The sequence below is a fragment of the Marmota monax genome, unplaced genomic scaffold (assembly GCF_021218885.2).
Source record: "Marmota monax isolate L192 unplaced genomic scaffold, Marmota_monax_Labrador192_F-V1.1 WCK01_AAM20220418_F8-fsc00006, whole genome shotgun sequence".
Classification (NCBI taxonomy): domain Eukaryota; kingdom Metazoa; phylum Chordata; class Mammalia; order Rodentia; family Sciuridae; genus Marmota; species Marmota monax.
Window position 1 is genome coordinate 370,163 of NW_026693712.1, and position 10,235 is coordinate 380,397.

A 10,235-nucleotide genomic window follows, 5' to 3' on the forward strand; every position below is an offset into this window, starting at 1 on the left:
TCTGATATTCATTAGCCCATGGGATCAGAATTTTCTTCCTTGGATAATACTTAATGTGGGAACATGTGAAGCCTCTATTTCTTTGAACAGTTGCAATTATAATTATTTTAAAGCATTTCAAGCTATTTGAGTATAGTTGAATACAAAATTTTAAAGCACTGGTTCCAAATTGTGATTAGCTCATATTGGACAAATAGCTTCACACCAAAATGCCTGACCATTGCTCTTAGAGATCAGATTAGTAATCCTTTATCCTGCCATTTGTATATTCTCCTTAAGTCCACATTTGCCTTGATGTCCAAATAGGAATTGAAATGCAGTTAAAAAAAAAAACAACATAAAGGCAACATAGGAGACTAAAGAATTCAAGGAAACTCATTGTTCTGGAAGTATCTGTCTTTTACAAGTGTTAACAGATTGGAATTGTGCATTTGTAGATTTTGGCAAGCATGATTATTTTCTACTGACAGAAATATTTGGCTTTGCAGGATGTGTTTTGGTCAGGTAGACCCATGACCCAGGCCATCCATCACTGGGATAATGTCAGGACTGTTTGGCAGTTCCAGGAGAATATGAATTCCCAGAATTTGTGGCAAAGAGCAGTCCTTAAATGAGTAGGCATCTGGGGTCGAACCATGTGGCCTAAGTACAAATAGCAACTGCAGCCCTTGCCTCCTTCCCCACCAAGCCCTGTATTGCAGTGTGACCCAGATCTTCCCTAGTGCTGGGTGAAGAGTACAAAGGACCACACTCACTTGCAAAAGTGAGAAGAGGTCCACTGTGGATCTGGCCTGATCATCCTCACGCTTCATTTGAAGGAGTTTTCAGTGGCCACTCTTTTCTGTGATACATGACAGTGCAAACAATAGTTCTGGCCATGTGGCATTGTGAGCTGGACCTGGTGGGCAGAGGGTGGATGATGGGTGGTGATGATATATCCTCACTCCTGTCATTAATGAGCAGAGATCTTCCTCTGGGGGTTGTTGTATTCAGTCAGTATAGAGGGCAAAGTCCCCAAGTTGTGCTTTGAGTCTGCCTACTATAATTTACATATATTCAGACTCTATCTACATACATATGTGAAAAATCTTCCTGTTGCAGGGGGTACCCAGGCCAGATGGAATATTTTAGGAAGACTAAAGACAATTTGCTGTCAGATGATACTGCAATGTTGCTACTACTGCATAACAACAAACAGTAGGGGAAAAAAAGTACTCCTGATTTGAAGTTGAGCACCTAATCACAAGTCTTCTGTCTCCCCACTGACTTTCATTTAAACCCTGCGCAACATATATAGAAAGTTGATAACCAGCTGATACATCTGTGCTGTAACAAACAATATTAATAGGATCAAATGTGATAGTGTCTAAAAATCTTCCCATTTTTTTAGTTTTAGTTGTAGATGGATACAATATCTATCTATCTATCTATCTATCTATCTATCTATCTATCTATCTATCAATCTATCTATTTATTTATTTTTATGTGGCTAAGGCTCAAACCCAGTACATCACATGTGTGAAGCAGGCACTCCACCACTGAGCTATAACCCCAGCCCTTCCTATTTTCTTAGACTGTGTTCAAAATATGCTTGATCTTTTAGTTAAATGCTGGTGCTAGTGGAGACAAGGTCCTGACGTAATTTTCCAGATTTTCTGGCTTGTGAAAAGATCCCTTCACCAGGTGCATTGCCTGTTTCAAAAGCATTTGTTTTTGAACTGCCAAGTTTCTTATCCAATAGTATGGCAGATTTATACTTTCAGATTATGGATCTATATTTTGTGGTAATTTATGCTTGTCCTGGCACCTAGTCACTGACGCATAAAAGAATAAGGATTCTCTACCATTTCTTTAATCACTGAGTCTTAGACCCATTTTGTGTGTTTAGGGGTCACGAATGGGGGGTGGTGTGTTCCTAATAATAATAGATGAAAGATGAATTTAAGAGGACTATTTAAAGATAAGCATTTCAGCCTGCACATCAAGTTGGCACTTTGGTTCCCAGTTTGGGAGTGTCTGGGATGAGAAGAAATTCTGGAGCCCCAGCTGCTTCTTATTTGCCTCACCAGGAGCAACTCCCCCTCTGAAGTGTCTGCTTTTTAGTGTCATATGACTCCTGCAGCTGAACTCACCCTTCTCCTAATTTGGCTCTCTTACATGCAAAATATTTTAAATCAGATACACAATAGCTTAGAATACCATAATTCCAATCTTTTAAATTAAAATATAAAAAGGCTTGTTTTCTTTTATTAAAATAGTGAGAGACACCCTGTAGGGCAGAAGGAATCAAAATGTTTAACCTCAGTTTGATACAAAGTTCATCACTTTACTCTTGAATGATTCTTCTGATTGTCTTATGTTTCCAGGATGTAGGCAGTATTATGCATATGAAACAAAGAACTAAAGTGCATTTGAAAAATTGTGCAAGAAAGAAAAAACCAGTTGTCTATAAAAAAAAACAAAACCCAAATATCTTAAGCTGTTTTTTCTACCCAATTCTGCAATCATTTTCTAAGAACAGAGTTTGTTTACCAAAAATTCATTGCATGCATATTTGAATTAATTCTGTACAATGTTCAGTTCTCAATTCTTGGACAAACTCTCTAGCTTTTCGTGCTATTAATAAACAGAAAAGAGAACTTATGGAGATTGGGTTCACTGGGAACTATGCTTGGACAGCTTCTTGACCTCTCTCCCTCTGCTCAGGCAGACCACATCCCCTCATTCTGCACAAATCACAGATCTGACCCATTTTGACAGGAAATTTAAATATTGTATATTTGTGAAGACAGGTTGGAAATGGAGGCCCAGGAGTTATCCCAAAGTTGCCAGCCTTTTTGAGGGGCCACAGCTTTAATATCCAAATAAACTAAATCAACATCTCAGCCCCAATGTCCATCCCCACATTTTTACAGATTTCCTTGGGGGATTGGTTTACTGGCTTGTCTCTTTCCGGGAATTCCTGTGTCTATGCAGCCTACTTCCTTCCATAGGCCCCTGTCTGTCTGGACAGCACTGAGGGTTATTTTATTGCACAAGGCTAGGGGGCAGCACTCACACTGCAGTCTACTTCCAGAACACCTCCAGGAGTGAATGGTATCTCTGAAACTGAGTGACATAGCAGTTGGAAAAAACAAGAGTTTTTTCACTTGTCGCAGTACTATTAGCCTAAGGCTAAATGTGATAGAGGTCTGCAGAAGGTACAGTGGCTAATAAGGAACAATCATATCACAGGATGGGGAACAGTTTTTAGGTCTGGTAAGGGAAGGAGAGGGAGGGCTTCAACTTTCATAGCCAAACAGACCCCGGCCATTAGGGTATTTTCTTAAAAAAAAAAAAATCCCCAGAGGAATCCTGCTTTCTTTCTAAACCTTTCCTCAAAATGTGAAAATGACAGATATATTTATTACCCTTACACAGGGCTTGAGGAGAAAGGAGGGAAAGATGAAATGAGACCATGTGGATGATTTAGGACTATGGCAAAGCCCCAAGCTGAAAACCTGAAATCCCTGGATTCATCCCTATTTGCCACTTTACATTATATACTCAGCCTTTCCCAGACTGAGAGCAAGGGAAAACATAGCTTTCAGACAGCTGTATAAAACAAGTTTCTCTTATCTATCTAATGTCAACCAATTGTTTACTCTATTGATTTGAAAATCTCCTTCCTACCTCAGGTCTTTCTTACATTGCCAATTAGCTCATTCCTGATGTCCTGTCACCAACATTAAGATCTCCTGATAGGGATTTATAACTGCATGCTCATTTTTACTATTTTTCTTGAGCTGTGAAGTTTTCCCATGCTGTGTAATTCCTCTCTCTTGAACATGATTGGGAAATACATATTTAATTAAGTGAGTGAAAAGTAAATAAGTTTTCCTTTTATAGCTGATTTATGAGTACTAAAGCAATCAAAATCAAAGTCTTCAATTATTCTTTAATCCCTCAAATCACTACTTCATTGAACATAAAATTAACTAATGTACCTATAAATTTTGTTTATGTGGTACTAAAAATAAATAAATTGAAAAAGGTCTTTATCTATGGAAAAGTTAGAAAGCACTGTGTTCAGATAGAGTCATATACAAAATAGTTAAGTAGCCAAGAATATCTACTCCTGGTAATAGGTTAGCTCTTTCAAACCACCTTATACCAATAGAACTAGAGAGATTGGCCTGAGAACTAGTTATTGATTTAATATAGGGAAATATTTTGGAGCATTTTGTTTATTACTATCTGCAAAATGAAGTTTTACTTGCATTTAAGAAGTATAGAGAAATAGCAAACTTCTTTATTATTACTTTAAACTAACTTCTCTATTACCTTAATTAAAAATTATATCACACAGTATGGTTTCAGAAACTGCTTGGAATACATAACTGAAATACTACATGGAGGGGCTGGGATTATGGCTCAGAGGTACAGCACTTGCCTAGCGTGGGCAGGACCCAGGTTCGATCCTCAGCACCACATAAAACTAAAGGCATTGTGTTGTGTCCATCTACACCTAAAAAAAAATAAATATTTTTTAAAAATACTACATGGAATCTATACTGTTTAAAGAAAAAATAATTATGACACGGGAAGTAAGTGTTAGAAACATTAGACTGAGATGAAAAGAGGCCAAAGTAATCATCTTATCAGTTGGAAAATGCCGTTGCCTATGTCCCAATTTGACTGAACATGTGTCTCTTTTCAGCTCACTAGTTCAACATTGCAAGAGAGGCATTTAAATAAGATTATATAGCAGGAGTTAGCACACCTACTCGCCAGTGTGCTCCATAACAGACAAGGGCAGGTCAGCCATGGAAGAAGTGAGATATGAGTGTGAAAAAAAAAGCAACCATTGAAATCCACACGTTTCAAACAACAAGATCTTTCACTCCCTCTCCCTTGAGCATTCTAGAGTCAGCCTCATGTTGGAGAATGTTTCCTGGCAGAGCTCTCTTCCCCTGCTGTGGGGAGGAGACCTAATGACTGCTGAGCTGTAGCTGCAGCTCTGTTAGGATAGCCCATCAGGTTTCCTGTCAAGATGGCAGAAAGCCAGACCTAGGTCTGGGAGGTAGGGAGCTGTCTCCGATGTGTTTTGAGGAGTTTCTGAAAGCACTTCTGTCACCAAATACTTCCCATAGAAAGTACTTGAAAATGTCACCATTGTGTTTTCTCCTTTTGCATAGAGAACCTAAACAGAACCTCTTAGCTGCACATAATTTTACCCAAGACATGTCCCCACTAGTGACTTTAACTTGCATGAGTTTACCAACTTGATTCCACATCCATTAGGATCTAGGGAGAGTGGGACACAAACCAAGAATATTTTGGTGGCAAGTGTTGTGTGAAAACAGAAAAACTCAAGATATGATGCACAGCCCAGTTCCAAGAATAGACAATAAAGTGGGGTCCTGGGCAGCCCAGTCAAGGCTTAGAACAATGAGTTTCCAGACGCAAGGAAAATCAGGGGCTATTTTTAGAGGTAGAGGGTGGGTGACAAGCAAAGTAAGTAGGTTGGTACTATCCCACAATTTTGCAATCAGTTCCTTGCCTTGAGTCAGAAATGACCCCTGCTTTGGTGGCAGCCATTTATGATTGCCAAACAAAGAAAAACAGAAGCCACACTGGCTGACACAGGCTTCAGACTCCTGAAATCTGTGGTTGAACATGAATCTGCCTTCAGTTTATCTCCTTTGTCCCCTGAGGTGGGGCTTGCTATTTGAGTCAGCCATTAGTTTTTGGCCAAATAATTGCCACTATTAGACTTAATTACAATTTTTTTTCTAATGTCATTTTCTTACTTTCAATAGAATTGAATAAAACAATAAAATAAAAACAAACATAGGCTCTGTGGATCCTCTGGGGTCACAGGCAATTCATCTGCACATCCCACACCAGTCAGGTTATCTAGACAAACAAGGAAAGGGAACAAGTGCTGCACATAAAAACGCCAGAGTAAAGAAAATTAATCCAGGCAATAGACCACCACGAGAAAGAATCATTTTCTCAAGTTCTCTTGCCTGAGGAAGGTAAAGGGAAATATTAAAGGTAATTGGGTCAGGCTTCAGTAACCTTAAGTATCATATAGCACCACTACCACCATAGAAGAGCTAGTACTATCTACAGGCTTGATAATAATACAAAGAAAATAAGAAAGAACTGGACTGGAGTAAAACTCTAGAAGCTCCTTTGGAAAGGGATTCAAAGAAGAAAGCAAATAAATGATTTCTGTCCACTGGGCTGATTAAAGAGCAGCAATTGTATTGTCAATCCTGCCAGAATCCAAACACCACAACAGAATTCAGAATTAGAGATGCTCGTAAGCCTCTTGATCTAGATGAATGGACAACAGACATCTGCCTGAAGGTGAAGAACTGTTTTACTAACTGTCTCATGTGGTAATTGACAGCAGCTGACAATGAAAATGGCAGAGATGTAGGCAAAGAGGTCAGTCATCTGCCAAGACTTGTAAGCCGGGGAGCATGATTTGAATGTTAGACACAAACAGAAGGGAAGATGACTGTGCAAGTGTGACTGTGGCTGTGAACTCACCAGTCCTGGGACAGTTCATTTACACTGATGATTTTTCTCATGTTACACTTCAAATAGTGCCTCACAGACCCTGTGTGCATAAGGATGTGTGCAGGATGAAGGTTTTCATTCAGTCCTCATCCTGATCATTAGCTAATAAGTTGCAATTAGGAAACTGCTGCAATGATAATACAAAATTATAATTAAAGAAAAGAGTATAAGAATATATTGAAGGTTCTTTATTGTATTGTGGGTCTAATAGTAAGAATAAAAGTGAATTAAAAACTGGAGACATGCTAAATGTCCATTAACACATCAAAATATTCAGCTACTAAATAAAATGGAGTGGATCTGTAGGTATGAACATATAACATGAACATATAACCATAAATTGCCTTAAAATTTTTAAAAGTAGACTTAAATTGGGAATATGATATATACTTTGATTCCAGTTTTGTTTGAAAAAATATTTTATATATGTGAAGAAGAATCTGAAAGTATATAAGGATATACTTAATAGGTCTGAAGTAATACTTCAGTTTTTACTGAATAGATGTTATTTTGTTATTCAAGTTTTTAATGATTATACTTTAGTTTTTAGAGTCAAGCAGAGCCACCCTCATCTTCTTTTTTTGTTTTGTTTTGGTCTCCATGGTGCTAGAAATTAAAACTAGGGGTGCTTTACCACTTAGCTACATTGCCAATAATTTTTAAAATTTTTTAAATTTTGAAACAGGATCTTGCAAAGTTGCTGAGTCTGACCTTGAACTTGTGATCCTCCTGCATTAGCCTCTCAAGTTGCTGGGATTATAGGCATACATCATAACACCAGGTATACATTAGCTTACTAATTTTTAAAAACATGATTAGTTTTTCAATCTTAAGAAAAAGGAAAACAGTGAAATAGAAAAAAATAACATGGAAAGGGCTGAGAGATACAGCTCAAAACTTTGTATATTGGTGTACAGACCATTTACATCACCAGGAAAAATAAAATTTTATTGCAATTAGTTTTTTTTCCATTCTAGTGGATAAGTTAAATTTTTGTCTTTAGATTTTGTGTGTGTGTGTGTGTGTGTGTGTGTGTGACAGAGAGAGAGAGAGAGAGGGGGGAGAGAGAGAGAGAGAGAGAGAGAGAAAATGAGAGAAATATCAGAGTTTAGTGACTATAGTTTCTGCTAATATATTGATAGAGAAAGCAAGTTTTCTCTATTTTTTTTCTAATTCTTTATCGTTTTAAGTTTTGAAGGTTCTTATTATTATTTCTTTCCCCCCTTCCTTCATTTTCTTTGTCTTTTGTTACATAAACTTAATTTGCACTCAAATATCATGTATTAGTCATGAACATTTTGATTTACAAGAGACAAAAACCAAACTCAAACTAGTTTATGCCAAAAAGAGAACTTGGGTAAAAATTTTATGATCATATAAGTAAGAAATCCAGGGACTTAAATTTTTTCATCAAGATTGTCTTTCTTTTTCCACTTCTCAGAGCTACTTTTTTCTTTATTGTTTCAATCTCAACCAGTCTATCCCCTCAGGGTAGTGAAGTTGGAAACCACAGCTGCCCTAAAATTTCATCACCCTTTAAGCTAAAAAATCTAGAAGAAAATGAAAGAATGCCTTTTTCCCCATAGCTCCAACCAGTCTCTACTCCTGGGCCATCATGACAGACTTGAGGATAACAGCCTCTGATTGGACAGTCTTGGTCATGTGCTCAACCCTATGGAGAGGGATGCAGGTCAAGTGTTTAACAAAGCTGTCAATAGGAGGGAAAGGGGAGTTCCCAGAAGGAAAAGATAACTGTGGCAAGAAAGAAAGACAGCTGTACACTAAGTATGGGATTTTAAATGTGTTGATTCCATAAGAAGGACAACAGAGCTACCCTCATCTTCTTGGTCTTTATAAATTTAAAATAAATTTTTTTTGGTTGTTGATAGAATTTTATTTTATTTATTTATATGCGGGGCTGAGAAAAAAACCCAGTGCCTTACACATGCCAGGCAAGTGCTCTACCGCTGGGCCACAGCCCCAACCCCTTCATAAATTTTTGAAGATTTCTTTATCTTAGGTTTCTATAATTTCTTTAAAAATTTCTCACTGAATTGTTAGATGTGGTTATGCATGTTTTTCTTCCCCTGGGTATCCTGTTATGACCAAAAGCTTTTCTCTTTCTCTGGTTTGCCAACTGCCCTGTCATTTATTTATTCTCTCAATGATTTATGTCAAAAGGAAATTCTAGTAAAATGAAAATTTCTGATTTTAAAAATACCTTATTTGATTATGAGGGAAGAAAGTATACTTTATCAGATAGGGTTTTAAAAAGTCTTAAGCTAGTGAGTTATTGCATAAAAATAACTTATGTTCTTTTTCCTGAGCCAACAGTCGTTTAAAAAGCAGGTGTTCCGGATGCTAGAGATGACAAACAGTTTTATAACTAACTCAAGGAAAAGCAGAGGACACAGAACTTCTCTGCCAAGTGTTAAAGCCAAAGGAAAAATATTCCAAAATGGACTTTTCTATAACCATCTCAAAACAGGGGAAGCTGGAGGATTAGTAAAACATCAAGTATGCAGTCTGGTCACTTTGAAGCCTGACATATTAGTTTGCTAAGGGTATGCATTTACACATCTCTTTTAAAGGGAAAAGACTTTCCTTCAGCCAAATAGTTAAGATATGATAGTTTTTCTGTCTTTAGCTCACATTAAGTATCAGCAACATCTGTTTCATACTCTACTTGGAATGGGGTTATTGTCATGAAGTTTGAGCAATGTGCATTGGATGTTTAACCCAAAGACTGTAAAGACTTATTTTCTGACTGTTCATTTGTTTGGGATGGACACGGAAGGAAGGTTGGGTATAAGTTTGGAGAACCAAGTATGTTCTCCTGTTTGAAAAAGCCTAGTAGATCTAGAGGGCAATATATGTTCTGCAGCCCCTAAGTCATTAAGCACAAGAATAAAATAATGTTTTGTTTTGTTCTTCTGTTTTTAATGCTCCCAGTTTCCGTCTTTGGGAACATCTACAGAACACATTAGTAGTTTCCTTCTGACATTTATTGATGAGTTTTCTATGGAGCGTCAATTTTTCCAACACTGCCTAGCTGTCACATCCATCTGTTACCTTCCATGTAAACCTGTAGCTGGTTAGCTGCCTATTGTTCCCTCTCTGACAACACTGCTGTCCATTTTGACAGAACAGTTGGGGATGGATGTTTAGGGAGCAGGTATGATAGGGATGATTTTTCACATTGCTTTAAGATAGAGCTGTCCAATAGAAATGTGTGATTTTTAGGCTCTTAGTAGCTAGACTTAAAAAATAAAAATAACAGGTGAAATTAATTTTGAATATTTTATTTAATCTAATATATCCAAACTCATACAACTATTAAAGGAATATTCTACATTCTTTTGTGTACTTAGAATTTGAAATCCGTGCATATACTATAATTAAAGTGTGTCTCAATTTGAACTTTTAAGTGTATAATAAGTATACATAGCTTGGGGCTACTGTAGAACAGTGCAGCCACAGAAAGACCCTGCAGGTTATACTGAAAGCATTTGCTGTGAATTTATGATACTTTCATATATCATGACATATTTCTAAGTAGTTTAGGATGCTCCAAACATAAAATTGATTTTATTTTAAAAAATCACGTTTCCCCAAATGTGGACCAAGATTCCAAGTTCTTTTCGCTTAAATCAATATAGCTA